Raw genomic sequence first — 18,807 nt, forward strand, 5'->3', positions numbered from 1 at the left:
TTCAGGTCTGGGAAAGGTACAGAGTGTCACAGCTAAATACAAGATCAAACAGATACTTTAGCATAAGGAGTTAGCACATATTCTAAGGCCATGGCTACACTCACACTTTACAGCGCTGCAACTTTCGCGCTCAGGGGTGTGAAAAAACACCCCCCTGAGCGCTGCAAGATACAGCGCTGTAAAGCCTCAGTGTAATCAGGGCGGCAGTGCTGGGAGCACGGCTCCCAGTGCTGCACGCCACAAAGCCGTAAAGGATGTAGTTTACATGCAGCGCTGGGAGAGCTCTCTCCCAGCGCTGCCGCTCCGACTACACTCACACTTCAAAGCGCTGCCACGACAGCGCTTTGAAATTCCAAATGTAGCCATACCCTTAGGGACAGTTCAAGGTGAAGAGGCCCATTAACACCCCTGTTGTCATAGGACAAAAAGGGGGATTAGTGGGCTACAGACTGTAGTAACAAGCCATAAATCCAGTGTCTTTATTAAGAGCATGATCTCAACAGAATATATTATTATTAAAATAGTCACTAGTAAAAACAGTGCTTTTCACCTTCAAAGCTCTTTACAAACATTAAAGAATTTAATCCACACATTATTAGATATGGAAGCTAGTAACTCCTTAGCTGCAATCCCAGCTCTTCTGCTGACTTGAAGTGTGACCTTGGGAGGTCACTTAGATTAGGACACATTCCTCAGCAAGCGGAAATCTGTAATGGCTATTAGCCAGGATGGGTAAGGAATGGTATCCCTAGCCTCTATTTGTCAGCTGGTGGAGCTGGATGTCAGGAGAGAGATCACTTGATCATTAACTGTTAGGGTCACTCCCTCTGGGGCACCTGGCATTGGTCACTGTCAGTAGACAGGATACTGAGCTAGACAGACCTTTGGTCTGACCCAGTACGGCCGTTCTTATGTTGTGCCCCCAGCCAGCCAGAGGTGCCTACTTTTTTCTGCTCTCCACATTTCAGTTCCCTGGTCCAGAAAATAGGGATAATAATACTGACTTCAGTAACACAAGTTTAGTTATGTTGCTGAACGAAGACATTGGCATTGAAGGTGAAGTGGGGTTCTGTGGCCTGCCTTGTGCAGGAGGTCAGACTAGATGATCAGATTGGTCCCTTCTGACCTATGAGTCTATGAGTCTAAGTGATGAACAGAGCAGTAACAAACTCATTTTCAGTCCACAGCAAGAAAGAAAACAAATATTTACTCCCCCTCCCCATTAATTTGGCTTTGAGTCAAAGTATGAGGATTAAGCAAATTTAATTTGTGTACAACAAGTTTAAACGACCAATGTATGTGAGATGATACTTTCTTCGTTGCAGGCTCAGAAAACACCCCCGTAGATTAGTATAAAGGGAAAAGAAAAAAAGGATTTTGCTGCCTTTCAATACACCCCATCATTTATAATGGTGAAGAATTGCAAGAATTTATTTTTTTGCAAGATTATATTTTTACTCTAAAATCTTTGCACCGCTAATTTCCACCAACTCTCATCTTGGTGAACATGTAGTCGTCATCAAAAGCTTGAAATCAAAGGATAAAATGAATGATGAAAGCAAGCAGGCTTAAAAAAATACCCAAGGGACTGAAAAGTGCTTTTCTAATATTTGTTGGCAAGAGAACTAAAATGCTTATAAATGCCAACTAACGCTGAACTTTATCTTGCACAACTAAGAAGAAAAGCTCACTGCTCTGAAAACCATACTGAGAAGGTTGAAGTGTAAAACCCTTGGTGAAATGAAATCAAAGGCTTTTCCTCTTTTTAAAATCTATTTTTCCTTCAGAAACTTTTGGAAATCTACCCTATAAAGTATGTATGAGGTGGATAGAATCCTTCCATTGGAAAGGGTTAATAACTTCTACAAATCACCCTGCCCTGTAGCAGCAAATGAGGAATTTAGACAATTGATACTGTATTACCACATTATTTCTCTTGATGGTAGCAGGGCACTCCTACCAGCAGCTGTTTCCCTGAACATACCAAGTCAGACTGTATCCTGTGGAGCAACAAAAGCTGGCAAATGGCTCCCAGGCTAAGAAGTATATTTCAGTGCCACCCTAGGAGATAGTTTTGACTGACACCTGATCCCCACACTGAGAGATCAGTTTTGATTAACAGTGTTAACTTAAGGAATGAATTTGGGACCACTTCACTGCAGATGCCCTTGAGAGGGTATAGACACAGGGATCACCTTCTGGCTCCTTATCTTCCCAAAAAGAAGACAGGCGAGCACTCCCCAAGTGCAGGGGAGGAGGTGCTGCCAGGAGCACTGAACAATCTGGAAAGGAGTATGCGAGACAGATTGGAGTCACGCCTGTAGCACTACCATCCCAGCACAATGGCATGCATCAGTGGCCTGTGCTCAGTCAGCTGCAAGCTAAACCTTCTCTAAAGATTTAGGAAGGGTAACTGGTGAGCGTGCTCTCCCAGGTACTCTTGCAGGGCACCTAATCTTTAGGCACTTTCTTTCCCCAAAACAGTACAACTCTGACACTAGGAATCTTAACTGAGCCCTAAAGATTCAGGCCAACATTTTCATGTGTGCATTAAATTTGAGTTCCCGGCCTGAGACACCTGGGGCCTGATCTTCCCCTCACTTACAATGGTGTACAGTCCATGAAATTACACCAGTGCAAGTGAAAAGTAAATCTTTCCCAAGGGACTGATTTACACATATGTTATGCACCTGCATTGGCATTAATGGCAGAGGCAGGTGTTCAGTGCCTTTCAAAAATCAGGCCTATGGCAGCTCAGAGGTTGGGCACCCAAAACTCAGGGTACTCAAAATTAGTTGACAGTTCTGAATATTTTGGCCCTGGCATGCTGACAGGGATTGCACTACTGTGTCCTGGAGTAGTTGCAGACCCAGCTAGAGGGTATAGATAGATAGATAGATATAGATATAGATAGATCCGTATTTATGAAGCTCTACACTTTGAGCTATCCCCTGATTTTAATATCTAAAATACAAAATAAAGCATCCTCGGTCTGTCACCACTTATTTCCTTTCCCAAATAGCTCACTGTTGGAGTCCAAATTTCCCAATGATGGTGGGAAAAAATCATGTTAAAAACGTGAATTTTGCAGAACTTGGAGGATCATAAAGAACACTGAGTTATTTGCTATTTCTTTTTTGCTCTCTGTAGGTAGCAGGTTCAGATTTATTGAAAAACAAGGTGGGGTATTCTGCAGGGTATAGTGTTACCTACCAATGGGGTAGGCTATAAACGAATAGAAAATGTATACAGTGTATAAGTTACTGTGGGTTGGCAGCAGTGAGAACTTTTATAAATAACATTTTGTGTAATACTTATGCCTCATCTCTCAACCACCAACCAGTTTATTAAGGAAACACAAACATCAGGTTGCCATGGGAACAAAACTGTTTGATGTGTTGCATCTTCCACAGATTCCAGGATTGCAGGAGCTGTGAGTTCCTGCTGAGTGCCTGGTAAGCCTGACTAGAATGCACATGGAGTGTGACAGTTTAAACAGAATGGACCAGATTCATCCACAGTGCTACCATGAAGTTATTTTTTCAGCCTTTAGAGAGCAATGCTAGCAAGTGTTTATACTGGCTCCTTTATCACCATCCATACTAAGAAAATCCTTGTGTCCTGCAACTCCCTACTCTTCATTAAACGTAACCTTCTCCACTTCATGGCTTAAGCCTTCCCAAAAGAAGTTGGGGAAATCCCTCCCCTAGAAGGAAGAGCCTACTGCTACGATCTCAGAGAGGAGGTCAGAAGAGAGCCACACTCAAAACTCAAATGAATCCGAGGAGGTTAATTCAATTCGTGCACTGCCATAGGCCCTGAACTTGCACACATGGAAGTCAATCAGTTTTGCCATTGAATTAAATGGAACAAGATGAGGAAGAGAAAGCCCATAAACAGCAGACCCCTGTAAGCATAATAGCCAGCTATTTACAACAGAAGGAACTGTCTCCTTTAACCCAAGTGTTACGAGTTTGTGGTTTTGTTGCTGAAGGTCCCAGGTTTGACCCCAGCTGACAACTGATTTATATACCAGGCCACATTTCGTTACATTTGTAACTCATCATCTCCCCCTTCCCAATTGCTTTTCAGTTCAAGTTACCCATCAGCTATGATTAAAAGAAATGCCACATTTTGGGGAACAAAAGGTTAAATGTGATGGAGATAGGAATTTGAGGTGCAAGGGAGAGAGGCTGAAGAGCATTATTTTGATCTATCACGTTACTGCCATTTTAAAGGAAAGCAACAAAATTGTGAGTCAGACCACACTGGCTAATTGATGTCCTATCTAAACTACAGATGTTAATTCTGTCATCAGACTGCCACACTTAATTAGGCCCCCGTGATTCACTGGTGCAAAATCTTATATATAGGGCATGATTTTTCTGAATCTGTGGCTTGACTTCTGCATACGTTATTAAATTAATGTGACCCAACTGCACAAGGGATTTTTTAAAAAATGAATGCAGCCCCTGGGTGAAAGAATAATTACCATTGCAAAACTGTTAGTTTACAAAGATCTTCAGAACTCAATCCTTTTAGCCTGACTAAGAAACATTTATAAGGATTTAAAATGTACAGTCCTGAAGGTAGGGATAGGATGCCCATTTTTAAAACAAATATATCCCATATAGCTTATTCCTACAATGTGTGTGTTCTTAACCACTAAACAAGATCAACTAGAATGTCTTATATAGAGCATTTCTGCCATGGAGTATCATTTCACACTATCCTTTCATGAATCTCTTTTAGGATTAAATACTATATTCATGCATTATTCCTAAAACTATTCAATGCATATGTTCTAGAGGAAGGAAAGACACAAACCCATATCGTCTCCAGCTGGAGAAAAGCTGACTTTTAGATCAGCACAGTTCTTCCATTCTGCTGAAATTTGCAATAACGCATTACTTTTCTCACTTCCAGGCACTATGCTGTATTTTAGAATCTCACAGCTATTTGCTCTGTATTTACTTAATACATAAATACTGTGTTTAAACATATCTCTAAAGATGTTTTAATTCCAAACCAACACTGAAAAGGAGATCTAAAATTCATCACACATGCCCCTTTCTGCCATTCATACTCCATGCTTTCGTCTGATGTGCCTTAATCAATAAACTGTCTTAATATAGCTGATAAAGTGGAAGCTAAGGCAAAGCAAACAGCACAGAGGCCAAATGCAAAAACAAAACATTTTTCACAGAGACATTAGCTATGTGTTCATAATTAAAGTAGGGAATCGGAATCCTTTCCAGGCTGCCAAATGTTGCTTACGGCACATACAAAGTTTTGCCATCCTAGGCCACTCTTTGCACATGCTCTTTGTTATAAAGTCCCAGGAGAAAACTAAAAGCCCAGCAAAGGAATATCTGAATGTTACAGAATGAAGAAACCAATTTAAATATGCATTTAGCAGTAAGAATAGTTCTTCCACTTCATGCCAGCTGTGACTTGCAAATAAAACATACTAGTTATATGCAGACATTTCTCGAGGAAATTGCCACATTAGTTGGATCGTTACCAGACATGCCAAAGGAAAGGCTTTGTCTTGTATGTGTATTTTTCACTCGTGTCTCTCTGTATAGCTGTTATAGCATAATGTAGTACTGTAGTGCTATAATAGAGAAGTAGCACAATCTAGTCAACTGAGTAGGATGACCAGATAGCAAGTGTGAAAAATTGTGACGGGGTGGGGGTAAATAGGTGCCTATATAAAAAAAAGTCCCCCAAATCAGGACTGTCCCTATAAAATCAGGACATCTGGTCTCCCTAGAACTGAGCATGATGCTAGGAACCCCTTCAGTTTTGCTCCTGCTGCATTGTGCAGTCTCAGATACACCCTTTGACTGCTCTGGGTCAGATTCTCAGGTGTGGCATGGCTACTTTGTTCCATACCTCAGGTGTAACCGTTCTAGGGAGGATCACCCAACATAAGTGTGATCTTCCCATACCGTAGAGATATCATATCTGCTCTCACACCATCCTTTTTCCCAGCTGCCAGCATAACTAGAGAAAAGCAGCATGGCCAGGATATGCTACATCATGCTGACACCAATCTCTGACATTGTTTCCACCACTTGTAGTTGTTTTAAGGTAGAGCAGCCCTGAGACTGCCAACTGCTGAGCTCAAAGATTTTATTCCTGAGTCTCTCACACACATACACACACACCCCAAAGCTCAGAACACCAAAAATCCATTTGAGTGGCCTGGCTTAATGTCTTATATATGTTACAACAGAGCATAAAAGATGTACAAATACATACCAAAACAGGACAGGTAAAATATGCCTCATTAACCATAAAGTTGTATATTCACGCTCCTACTACTCAGTCAATTTCACTGTGTGTCAAATCCTGCCCTCCTTGCTCAGTCTAAACTCCCACTGAAGCCTGTAGCCACTGCTGGACAAAAGTGGATGTTTTAAATCACCAGAACCTAACTTTCCATTCTACCATAACTGAGTTCCACCTGGGAGAAATGTAACACCTTTTTGGAAGGAGCCACTCCTTTGTACTCCTGCATGATGAACACATTGGCTCCAAAAATGCCAATGTTGTAAAAAAAAGCATAGAGAGTGTGGAATGGAGTGGTGAAGCACTAGAATGGGTTACCTAGGGAGATGGTGGAATCTCCTTCCTTAGAGGTTTTTAAGGTCAGGCATGACAAAGCCCTGGCTGGGATGATTTAGTTGGGAATTGGTCCTGCTCTGAGCAGGGGGTTGGACTAGATGACCTCCTGAGGTCCCTTCCAATCCTGATATTCTATGATTCTATGAGCCTCTGGGTCTATGCTTCACAAATCCTGGTGAATGGGAATCCCTAGCACAAAGACAGCAGTTGGCAATTCCAGCCCACTGGGATGGAGCAGCACCGTAATAGTGCTGCTTCCCCAGAGCTTCTTCCTCAGACTCAATGGAGAATACCCACACAAACACCTGTTACTTTGAGATCATGTGGGTTTCCTGTATTGCACCTCGCAAGCCAGTTCTACTACATGCTTGAGGGAGCTTTTCAAAATTGCCTAAAGGAATTAGGAGGACAAGTCCCATGCTCCTAAATCCCTTGCACACTTCTGAAAATTCCACCTTCTGTGTTTATATGTCATGACGATAGGACTCTCATTCCCACAAGACTGAGTCAAAATAGTCTAGTTCAGTTTCATAAAAGAACAGCCAACGAAAGCGTTATAGCAGTTTCCGAGGATACAATGCCAGTTCCACAAATATTTTTGATAACAGGAAACCACAAGGTTGTACACATTAGAGAAATAAGATTCTATTATATTCCTGAGCAACAAAATTAGAATTAAGAAATGCTGACAACAGCAAGTTTCTTGTTCAATTACCATAGCGTCCCATTAAACAGGCTATATAGTTTTCAGTTACCTAACAGAGAAACTTTATAGTTTGCTCCAAGGTATAAAAACATAATTAGTAACGGAATTTCTGCACAAGAGGTTGTTATCCTCTGGACAATTGTGCTGATGTTCCTTTGGAAACAGTCTCGCTCTGTTTTTTAGTGCTTTTGAACAGAATATGCTTTGTGATGCAGCGAGGAAAATCTTACATTGTTTAGCATTGCAGGGAGTCTCGCTACAATACAGATAAAAGTGGTGCTGTATAATGCATTCAGTTGGCATAAAACATACTAATTACTAACGTGGGTTCAAACCAAAAACTTGGGCCCAAATGTCCATGAAATTGAGTAAGTTTCTTTCTCTTATTACTACTATTGATTCATGAAGATGCTACCTTCATCTCCTTCAAATCTCTCCTCAAGACCCATCACAAACACAAACCGTACATCCAAACAATAATGACTAGACTGAGGGGCAGTCAGGGAGATGTTGGGTTTTTTTTTTCTTTAATTCAGATGATTGATTATGCACACGGCTAGACTATGTAATTTATCTTATTACTGTTAGCCTCATTCTCTAACCAGCCTCCTATTGCTTGTGAGGATACTTGCTTGCATCTTGTCTTAAATGAAAATGTAAACTTTTTGGGATACAGACTGTATTCATATCCATTAGTACAGGTACAATGTCTAGCATTGGGTCCCTGGGAACTACTACAGTAGTACAAATAAATAGATGAGATTATCTAACAACAGCGCCGCCCAGAGGATTCAGGGGGCCTGGGGCAAAGCAATTTTGGGGGCCCCTTCCATAAAAAAAATTGCAATACTATATTCTCGTGGGGGCCCCTGCAGGGCCCAGGCAAAGTGCCCCACTTGCTCCCTGCTAGAGGCAGCCCTGGGAAAAATAAACCTTCCGCATCTCGGCACAAATCCAGCTTTGAGAAAACTTCTTTACAAGGTATCACTGGTTCTTAGCATCAGCTAGAGCTAAAAGGCACTAAAGCTCATTAAAAGGGCTGGACAAATATCTTCTGTCAAAACTTTTTTTGGATCAAAAACTAGGGGTTTTTAAAAAGCAAAAAAAAATCACGGACAATGTCTGCTTTCCTTCAAAATTTGTTGTGGGTTTTTTTAATTAAAAAGCTGAAATTAGTCTACCAAAACCTGAATATGGTTTGGGGTTTCAGAAGTGTGCCGCCAAATGTTTGCTGCTTGCTGTTTGATTGTTTAAAAAAACACTAAAAAATTCTGCTTAAAAAGATCCAAAACTTTTGAACCACCTCAGCTTGTGACAAAACGCCTGAGCCCATCCAGTTAGAGATTTTTCCAGGTTTCTCAGACTCATATCTGTCTCCATAACTTTGGGTTCATTTAGGTTAGAACATAAGAACAGCCATACTGGGTCAAACCAAAGGTCCATCCAGCCCAGTATCCTGTCTACCGACAATGGCCAATGCCAACTGCCCCAGAGGGAGTGAACCTACAGGTAATATCAAGTGATCTCTCCCCTGCTATCCATCTCCACCCTCTGACAAACAGAGGCTAGGGACACCATTCGTTACCCATCCTGGCTAATAGCCATTAATGGACTTAGCCTCCATGCATTTATCTGTTTCCTAGAGACTGGCTCCATGGGGTCCCTCACAAACTGGAGACGGTTACTGTGGGTTTGTCTTTAGTATAGCTTATGTACATACTCCATGAACTGAGCATTTGAGCTTGTTCCAGAATTTGGGATGAGCCTATGTTGTGAAAACTGACATGCTCAAAATAGCACATGCATGTGAATGGACACAGGGTGCTAAAATTAAATTAACCCAGGGGTTCTCAAACTGGGGGTCGGGACCCCTCAGGGAGTCACAAGGTTATTACTGGGGGTCGCAAGCTGTCAGCCTCCACCTCAGACCCCGCTTTGCCTCCAGCATTTATAATACAGTTAAATATACAAAAAAGTGTTTTCAATGTATGGAGGGGGAGTTGCACTCAGAGGTTTGCTATGTGAATGGGATCACCAGGACAGAAAAGTTTGAGAACCACTGAATTAAATCCTCTGAAGCCTCAGGGAATGCCCGGGGGCCGGGGGGTGAAGGTGTCTCCCTTGGTAGGGTCAGGAAGGAAGTAGGTGGTGTAGGATATTGCTCTTCTCATGTGATCCCTCCCCCAGTGGCTAATTTTAAATGAAGCTACTCTCCCCTGACATGAATCTCCCTATGGCACTGAAATTAAATATAGACTAATTTGGCATTTGAGAAGTAAAACGGATGGTAGCCCTAATGGAAAAGCTAACAGCTTGGCTCTTCTGCAAGCCTCAAACTGCTGAATGAGCTTTAGAGTAGGGAAGGCTGTGCCTCTCAAACAGCCTGGCCCTGCCCCCTATCTGACCCCCTACTTCCTGCCCCCCAACTGCCCACCCCCTCAGAATCCCCAGCCTATCCTGTTCCTTGCCCCCTCACCATCCCCAAGAGACCCACCACCATGACCCCGGGACCCCACCCCTGCTCCCTGTCCCCTGACTGCCTCGACCCCTAACCACCCCCCCACTAAGTCTTGACAAACCCCCAGAACACCCACAATCCAACCCCCCCATTCCCTGTCCCCTGACCCCCCCACCTCTGTCCCCTCCCTGTGCCCTGACTGTCCCCAGGACTTCCTGCTCCTTAGCCAACCCCCCCGGCCCCGGTCCCTTACCCCTGGCGCCCCGCTCACCCGGAGCCTTAGCGCATTGTATCCAGCAGTGTCCCTGAACAACGGTGCAGCATGGCTCTGGCGGGGCTCCTGAGCTCCGCCCCGCTCAGAACCACATGGTAAGGGGGCGGGGCTGGGAGCTCAGGAGTCCCGCCGGAGCCACAGTGCACCGCTGTTCAGGGACACTGCTGGATCCATTGAGGTTCCAGGTGAGGGGCAGAGGCAGGGTCGGGCTAGGGCGGGAGCCTTGCCCGTTCTCTTGGGGGCCCCTGTGGAGCCCGGGGCAAATTGCCCCACTTGCCCCCCGCTCCCCCCCGAGTGGTCCTGTCTAACAATAGTCTAACTGGATTTTTAGTGGAAGACGGGTACAATTTTCAAAAGTCTTTAAGAGACTTAGATGCCTAAGACCTATTTTCAAAAGTGATCTTGATACTTAAGACCCTGATCCTCAAAGGAATTTGAGCTGCCTAACTCCCATTGAAATTATGCTATTTCCTCAGTCTACAAATATCAGCTATATACAAGGTACTTGCTACACATAGCCATCTGCACTCATGAGCCATTCACATGTTTTCCCAATTACACTCAGTTATACAATTTAAGACAATCTCTTTGTGAAATAGGAATAAAGTTGCTAAACTCAATACGTAGCCTCAAAGACTGTTACATTTAATCCGACTTGCAATGGAAATCACCAGGGCCGGATTTAGGGGCAGGCAACCCAGTCAACAGCCTGGGGTGCCAGGCTTGGGATGCTGGTTTTTTCGTTAGCATAAGTAAATACAGATTTACAGATCCTAGTGTGCAAATGTATCGTCTTATATGACAGGGATAAATCATGCATGCAAATCGATCAAAGTTGTGAAATGGGCTGCAAATGCCATTAAAAATAAGGTATACAAAATTTTAACAAATGAAGGGTGGGAGCACCAAAGACACTCCTCTCCTGGGGTGCCATCTGGTCTATGGCCATCCCTGGAAATCACCTTTGAACTCCCATGCTTGGCACTGTGAGCTGAATCTAGTGCTAACCACCAATGTATCTTCTATCTACAAAGATCTTCCAGAGAACAGCCATCAACAGCCACAGACCATATTACCTCTCCCTAATGAACCAAAGAACACAGACAATTAACAAACTAGAAGGGAAAGCCACTTCTTGGGCTAATGCTAACCCCCCACTGTTCAAAACAATTCTCACTGAAAGAGCAACTCTGATAGTTTAAGCCAGTCAAGTCTCTTGTATTCCTTGTTCCACAAGATCAGGGACTGGATGAATTCACAGCCTGAGATGGTGGGAACATGGGAAACAAAAGTAGATTAAAAAATATTATATTTTACCTACAGCACCATATTCTGAGTCCCAGATAATTCATTCTATTTAAGATCCAGAAGTCTCAGTTTATCACTATTAGGCATTTAGCTAATTGGTGTTAATTCCCAGAGTGGTCTTCGACTAAGCCAGTAATGACTCCACCTTGAAGAGGCTACTACAGAGATCACAATTCAAAGCAAGCTTACCCCTATGCTTCACTAACTTCTAAAAGCAGATGTTTCCTGAGTTTGCTGTGTATTACTGATCCTTACCATTCCATCACCAAATACACAGAATTCTCAAAAATCCAATGATAGTCCATTTCAGGTCTAGCAATGCAATATTTCTTACTGAATGTGCTTATCAGCCTTAAAGCAAAACACCCTTAAGGAATACAGAGTGGGAGTTCACAACATGCTGCCTCTTTCTTTAAATAACTATTGGATTTTCTGTCATTCCCCTTGCTTTTACAGAAGAGCGTGCAAAGAAAGATGGGCAACATATGAATCTAACTCATCTACCATTACACATTAAGATATTAAAATCCCAATGCACAAGTCAGTCTTCAACAGCTCTAGAGATGACCCAAACTGTTGCTGAATCTTTGTTTATTCTTTGGGGCCTTCAACAGATCTTCCCCAGTTGCCAGGCAACTGTGATAATATTGTTAGGTTCATGGTAACAGCCATAATGGCTACCTTAAAAAAAAAAAGATGATAACAATTATGTAAAATATGATTACTTTCTTTGTGATCAAAAGTATCATCATTTTGAATATTAATGTCTAAAGTTCCTCAGTCAAACCACACAATTCATATAATTGCTCTGTTAAAAGTCAGCGTTAATAGCAACCCTTTAGAATATCTCTAAAGCATGTGTTATTAGATTCAATTATTTGAATTATTCCAAGTTCTGTACAGAGCAGCTGCAGGAGAAAGAAACATGTACACAACCCTTCCTTTTTATGTAAAGGATTGCTAGGAAAAAACACAGTTCAGGCACATCATGGTTGAAGCTTACTGTGCTTCTTTAAATAGAGCTCTTGGGTATTTTACAATATCTCCCATAAAATTTAAGATGTCCTGGATGGGGAGAAAACAGGTGATGCAAGATACATATATTGCAGGGAAACAACCCTACGCTGGAAAGAGGAACTAGATGAAAAGAGAACTTCTGCACTTCTACAATTCTAAGAAAAACATCTGATTTTATCACTGTATATACTTTAGCCATTGCACAACTCCAGCTTGCTTTTTAGGGTGATCAGATGTCCCTATTTTATCAGGACAGTCCCAATTTTGGGTTTTTTTCTTATATAGGCTCTTATTGCACCCCACCCCCCTGTCCCAAATTTCACATTTGCTGTCTGGTCACCCTATTGCTTTCAGATGTGGGCATGCACATGGCTGTACTTGTCATAAAACTGGCTTCTGCTCACGTCCGTGCATGCAACAACAGAAACATCTTTACAAGCTAGAAGAGTGTATTGTGTGTGACACCAGGGTCAACATCAAAAGGTAGATGGTTCAAGAGCCCACATTCCAAAGAAAAGAAACAGGAAGACTGTTCCTGCCTTCTATTCCAATCTTGAGAACTTAAAAGCCGAAGTAGAAATTCTCTTGTCATTTCCAGAATCCAGTTATAGGACTTTTGTTATTTTTTCCACTAAGAACCTACAGCATGGAAATAGGGATTTCATGTGTACAATTTTATCTAAATTTATTTTGTTACATCAAACAATTGGAGGCACATACAGTGGATGACTAGTCACAATTTCTACACTCTTAAATCTGAGATACTGCAGCTGTTTCCCATTGAAGTACATAGGGAAACTGCTGCATTTCAGGTCTTGTCTACATTACCCACTGGATTCACAGGTAGCGATCGATCCAGTGGGGGTTGATTTATCACACCTAGTCTAAACATGATAAATCGACTGTCGAGTGCTCTCCTGTTGACTCCGGTACTCCACCAGGATAAGAAGTGCAGGGGGAGTTGACAGGAGAGCGTCGGCCATCCACTTACCGTAATGAAGACACGGCAGTAAGTAGATCTAAGTATATCAACTTCAACTATGTTATTTACATAGCTGAAGCTGGGTAACTTAGATCAATCCCACCCACCCACCCCGCCACACACACCTAGTGTAGGCCAGCCCTCAGCTATTACTCTGTGGTAACTGCTGGCAAATAATGAATACTTAAATGGCAACCACAATAATTCCCTCAATATATTTTAGTGAAAGTTCCAGTGTCACAAGATTTCACCATTATAAGTTCCTTCCAACTCCCTTCATCAGCAGTTTATTAAAGCTTCTTAAAATTATCTTTTTATACACCTTTGTCCAATGAGCGCAATTTAGGTAAATACAGTGCTCACAACAGCTTCCCCAGCACTTACCTACCAGTCATATATGAATAACTGTGGTATTTCCCAGAGAGCTCAGATACTGTGTCTGTCATTAACTGCAGTGTTTTAAGTACCAACCTCTGCATATTAACTGTAAAAAAATTTTTAACTCTTGTAATGGTCTCTGAGGGATATTCCCCATTTGATGAGTGTTCAACTTCCATTAATGCTGAAGGAAGGACAGGTCAGCCAGTTACATAGTGGTATGACCATGAGGAAGAACAAATCAGTTACAACAGAAGAAGGCAGGTGATAGGATATTTGTTTTGCAGTCCCACCCTAAAGAGCTGAGGTTAGCCTTGTACCCTCATCAAGAGGAGAATTCACTAATTTTTAAGTATTATTAAAAACCTGATCAGGGTCTCCATACTCAGCCAAAACTTCTATTAGACTTGATCAGGCTCTAAGTAACTATCTAGCTCTAAATATCAAGAGACAGGTCTGAACCAAAACCAGGCAGCTGAACACTTTTGAATTTTTGAGATGTTCAAAATTCAAACTGTCATCCGGATCACAGTTCTGAGGCATGATCCAATATCTGTTAATAATAGGGGATGAATAGGGCTCACAGGTAAATCTGAGAATTAGGGAAAACAGCCTACATATTAATATTCAGCTGTTTAAAGTTTGGGGAAAGGTTAAATAATTGTACTTGCAAATTAGAACTGGATTCTTGCTTCCCCTAATCTTCAGTTCCCATGCATGCCACGCTACTGAGATCCAAAGGCTTTATTAATTGAAGAATACTCATTTTGCATGATTTGAAAGAGAGAGAGAGAGAGAGAGAGAGAGAGAGAGAGAGAGAGAGAGAGAGAGAGAGAGAGAGAGAGAGAAAAATAAATTATGCTTAAGGTCAGTGCTCAGTATATGTAACATTGAGAATAGTTACCTATAGAATATAGATAAGTAAGAAAGACCTTGCAAAGTTATTATGTGATACATTTTCATGATTTCTCTTGTGCACTGACATAGGCCTGCCACACTTTGCCATAAAACATATAGTAAACTACGCAATAATCATGAGGATTGGGGCAGAACACAAAGCTGCTGACTCAACTCATAATGTTTTAGGGCTAGTGTACTAGATGTGAGAAATGCGAGTGAATAACGTCAGGAAAAAAGAACAATAAAATGTACAACATGACAGAGCCTGCATTCCCTTAAGATATTTAATTGTTACCCTTATTTTTAACACTTTGCTCTTTTTTGCACCATAAAAAACAAACATAAAGCTTACTTTGTTTTAAACACACTTAAAAGATAAAACAACGAGGAGTCCTTGTGGCACCTTAGAGACTAACAAATTTATTTGGGCATAAGCTTTTGTGGGCTAAAACCCACTTCATCAGATGCATGGAGTGAAAAATACAGTAAGCAGTATATATATGAAAAGATGGCCACAAGGACTCCACAAGGAGAAGGACTCCTCATTGTTTTTGCTGATACAGAGTAACACGGCTACCACTCTTAAAAGATAAAGCAGTCTGGGGTGATTGTGTTTTTGTCTGTTTCGTTTTTAAGAACATAGCAACACTGTTTCAATGTTGTAAGCAGGACACGGAAAGTAATTCTTCCATTCTACTGAGCTCTGATAAGGCCTCAACTGGAGTATTGTGTCCAATTCTGGACACCTCGCTTTGGGAAAGATGTAGACAAATAGGAGAAGCCCAATGGAGGGCAAAATAAATTATTAAGAGTATAGAAAATGACTTACAAGGAAAAATTGAAAACATTGGGTTTCTTTAGTCTGAGGAAGAGAAGACTGGGGGAGGGGGGCATGAAAATCTTCAAGTACGTAAAAGGTCATTATAAAGAGGAGGGTGACTTTTTTCCCCCTAACCACTGAGGACAGATTCAGTAGTAATAGTCTTAAATTGCAGCAAGGGAGATTTAGATTAGCTATTAGGAAAAACTTGTCAGGATAGATAAGCACTGGAAGAAATCCCCTAGGGAGGTTGTGGGATTCCTGTCACTGGAGGTTTTTAAGAACAGGTTAGATAAACACCTGTCAGAGATGATCTAGATAATACTTAATCCTGCCTTACTGTAGCAGGTATGGACCAGATGACTTATCAGGGTCTCTTCCTGTCCTACATTTATATTATTCTATATTTCAGAAGCTTGGGAGAATTGCAATTGCAACATGGCTTTAAATTATTAATCTTCTGCTGCCTTAATAATGCAAACTTCTCATTCAATTCTAGTGATCTGACTTTCAAATACATTTTTCTCCTTAGCACAATGGCAAAACTCTCTCCACAAAGTGAAAGTAAATAGTTACTATGAAACAAAAAGGTAGAAGCAACATGCAGTATAACAGGTTGTTTCACATACCTTAAAGCCAAGACAGCAAGGATCACTGTTTGCAGACACCTTTTCATGAAGGCATATTTCTAGTCTTGAGTAACAATCTCTAGATTAATCCGCTGAAAAGGAAGAAATTATTCTATTACATTTCATGACAAATTTCATAAGGAAATCCAAGAAATTGGAGACGGTTCAGGTAACAGTCCTGGGAATAATAAAAGGATTAGAAAACCTACCTTATAGTGATGACAACATGCTCAATGTATTTAGCTCAACAAAGAGAAGGTTATGAGGCGACTTGATAACAGTCTATTAGTAACTACATGGAGAACAAATATTTGATAATGGGCTCTTATACCTTTCAGAGAAAAGGTATTACAAAATCCCATGGCTGGAAGTTGAAGCAAGACAGGTTCAGACTCAAAACGAGGCATACATTTTTAACACTGAAGAGGCTTCACCACTCGAACACTTACCAAAGGGTTATGGTGGATTCTCCAAGATGGCAATTTTTAAATCAAGCTTGGATTTTTTTCTTTTTTTTTAAAAAGATCTGCTCTAGGAACTATTTTAGGGAAGTTCTATGGTCTCGGAATCCATGAATCTAGTTACCATTATACAGTAGTATTTAGAAACAAACAAACAAAAGTTACTGTTTCCTTGATATCCAAAACCCCTCACAAGATACATTTATGAAGGCTTTGTTACTCCTTTTCAAATGGTTTGCATTTAAACAAAGAGTTTTCACTCTATCTGAAGAATTTAGAGCTAATTTTTATTCAAAAACAAAGAAACAAAAACCTTCTGTTCAGCATGATCTAATAAATAGGATCATAGGTTAAGAGGCAATGAGGTAGGTTCCACTCCTAGCTCTGTTATTAACCTGCTAAAGAAAGCTGGGCAATCTCTCGGTGCCTTGTTTATCCCATCAATGAAATAAAGACAAAACTACTTATCTTCCTAAACGGGGCACTTGAGACCTCCTATCACATCAGGCAGAGGACCATGCCTGGCACTTAATCTGACATGGTTAATAGCATTCCCTTTCATTTGTGCTGGACCACAACAACTTTGCATTCCCTGCTGCATATCACATATGGACTTGCAGGATCAAGAACTCCCTGCACACCAAAAAAACAAACAACCCACATTTTGTTCACTAAAATCTAATGTAGAACCCATTTTCCCCTACAAGCAGGATGAGACTTGTTTAATACATGAGAGAGGAAACCAAAGCTGTGTGGACATCCAGGTGTTCTCATGTCAGATCAAACTGTCTATATTTATTTCACAGACCATTAATCAGGGTATAAAACATTGCAATTGCTTTTGGTTGATTACTTCTTTATTAAGAGTTGCTTTACTAAAAAGAGCATTTCTTAAATAATCTATCACGTCAGCAATACAACTCTCACTCCAATTCCACAGCCAGCTCTGAGTACTAAACATTTATTCTCTAACTAAAATATTTCACACATTGAATTAATTATAAATTAATTATAAATGCAATCTGTCATCTGTAGCTCACAAATCTCCCCCTCCCCCCCCATTCCAGTTCTCTGGAATGTGGGATTCCATACTCCTCCGCTGGCCAACCTTGTCACAACCTGTGCACTGAAATAAAAAACAGCCCCCCACCCCCATCGTGTGAAATATAAGAGCATCTATTTAATTATTTTCTCAAACACATCACACACAAAAGCAAAATGTCTCACTCAGTAATGAGAAGGCAGGTTGGTGCAAACTTAAACAGAGCTGCTACTTGTCCTGCAGGATCTTGGTACTGATGCACTAACTGTAAACTAATACAAAGATACTACAGATAATAAAGTAATCCCGCCGCTGCTACACAATCTCTGGCAGCGCAATATGCATTCAATTAGAAAGAAGGATCGATAATAACTGAGAGGTGCTTATTATAATCCACTGAAAACACAGTAGCATGCTGGTAATGAAAAGGCTGTATTAGAAAGAAGGGCAGTATCACCTCCTTCCAAGGTCTGCCATTGAAATTCACATTGGGAATCCATAAAGCCATCAGAAATGCTCAATTTTAATTGCAAAGGCTTCAAACATCACCAAGCAAAAGAAAGAAATAATGCAATAAAACGGTATGACTGCAATGTGGGCCCATAAAAATTGAACCATTTGTACAATTGTATTGCTAGAACATAATAACTATGTTTAGCAGTCACACTAGAATCAAATATTCTGCCCATTGGAAAAAAAAGAGAATAGAAAAGGATGAGGCTCTCTAGATATGCTAGGACTGTATTCAAAAAGTCAAAGGGGAACCTGGTTTTAAATAAAAGAACCAAAGCTGTAAGGTTCATAGGAGCACCCAGTGCCAAGTTTAGCAGCCCCCTGGACAGCCTCTTGGGAGGTAAGGCATTTTACAGCTAGGGAACTGAGGCACAGAGAAATTAAGTGACTTAACCAAACCACACAGGAAGTCTGTAGAGGAACATGGAACTGAACCCAGTGCTAGAGTCCTATCACAGCCCCCTAAGCAATAGTCCATCCTTTCCCCTTAGCTAGTGTAGCATTTGCTTTGCACTGAAAAAGCTGAAGATGAAGTAGTCAAGTGCAGTAGTAGAAAGCCAAGCAGTCCGTCAGTCACAGTGCATCTTCACTACAAGGGACTCAGCCTGGCAAGCGAGACAATAAAACAAAACACTGCTGCCTTCAAAGAAGAGAAAGAAACACCATTAGCTCCACAGTTAAGCCAT

The 18,807-nt window shown here is 41.3% G+C and overlaps 1 protein-coding gene across 2 annotated transcripts in view; it reads right to left on the reverse strand.

Annotated features, from left to right (window-relative positions):
• The window catches only part of NAALADL2 (N-acetylated alpha-linked acidic dipeptidase like 2), a 921,662-nt gene that overhangs the window by 681,857 nt on the left and 220,998 nt on the right, over positions 1–18,807 (reverse strand). For both annotated transcript variants that reach the window (XM_030575533.1, XM_030575534.1), the window contains exon 3: positions 16,106–16,197. The gene's annotated coding sequence lies outside the window, so the exon portion shown is untranslated. The remainder of the gene's footprint in view (positions 1–16,105; positions 16,198–18,807) is intronic.

This window comes from Gopherus evgoodei, chromosome 9 (assembly GCF_007399415.2).
Source record: "Gopherus evgoodei ecotype Sinaloan lineage chromosome 9, rGopEvg1_v1.p, whole genome shotgun sequence".
Lineage (NCBI taxonomy): Eukaryota > Metazoa > Chordata > Testudines > Testudinidae > Gopherus > Gopherus evgoodei.